This window comes from Grammomys surdaster, unplaced genomic scaffold (assembly GCF_004785775.1).
Source record: "Grammomys surdaster isolate TR1022 unplaced genomic scaffold, NIH_TR_1.0 105039, whole genome shotgun sequence".
Taxonomy (NCBI): Eukaryota; Metazoa; Chordata; class Mammalia; order Rodentia; family Muridae; genus Grammomys; species Grammomys surdaster.
The window spans coordinates 2,144-3,144 of NW_021609812.1; the positions used below are offsets into that span (position 1 = coordinate 2,144).

Below are 1,001 nucleotides of genomic sequence, written 5' to 3' on the forward strand. Positions count from 1 at the left end.
ATGTCTACTGCTGATGTGTCACAGACCCAGATGTGGCCCCTGGTGGCAGCACAGGCCAGGACCCCACCATAGTCTCAGGTGGCATTACCAGCTAACTCACATCAGGAAGCTCCTCAATAGCCTTGAATCTCCAGTTCTGCCTCCCTTCATTGTGCCCACATCCTCCTGTTTCTCTTTCTCTTCCATTTCTCCACCACTTATTTGCTCCTCTTAGTTGTGCTTAGGGGCTATCTGAGTGTCTGGGGTCAGCTCAGGGGTGGTGTCAGGAGTGCTGTGCCACTCTCATGCATTATGGTGTTGTTCAGAAGTCATGTTAGGCATGGTCTACATCCCCAGGCACTCGACCAGTGATAATTTCAGGCTAGCTTCCTATCCAGGCCACATGGTGCTCGTCTGGTGGGCATCTCTGCTTACTCACCTGGCCCAGCCGAGTGGTCCTATGAGAGGGTTGTCTATTTTGGGCCCACTCCAGCCTGGAGCCCTCAGGCCCAGGAAGTTTCTTCTATTTTAGGCTTGCTCCTAGTCCAGGGAGTCATAAGGGCCTGTGTAGCACTGAGTTGGTGGTTTTCTCAGGCTTACTTTTTTCAGGGGATGTGAGGCTACTAAACATTCCTATCTTTATAGGTCAGAACACTAAGCTTTGATATAGCCTCTCTCCTCTCTGCCACCTATGGATGCACGTATGACACAGAAGCCATACCTGCAATACTTCTAGGGACAGGTCATTTTGAAATGTCACATTTACTTGCATTGAATGAGATCATGTTTTGTACAGCCGCTATCACTTATTTCTAGAACTTCTCTTCTGACAGGCTGAAACTCTAGACCCATTAATGAATAATTTCCACAAAAACTTAGCATTTAAGGGGAAAAGGCCATATCATGTAATAATGGTTTTGTGCATGTTATCACACTTATTCAGCACATACTTAGAAAAATCCTATGTTGGTTCACTGTATATCTAGTGGGTGAGAGAGGCTGTGTTTCAATGAAAACATTTC

The 1,001-nt window shown here is 46.6% G+C and overlaps 1 non-coding gene across 1 annotated transcript; it reads right to left on the reverse strand.

Annotated features, from left to right (window-relative positions):
- Positions 1-590: 590 nt before the first annotated feature.
- LOC114635457 lies at positions 591-722 on the reverse strand. Its single transcript, XR_003713473.1, has one exon. It is a non-coding gene; the product is annotated as a small nucleolar RNA SNORA17 (small nucleolar RNA).
- Positions 723-1,001: the final 279 nt, after the last annotated feature.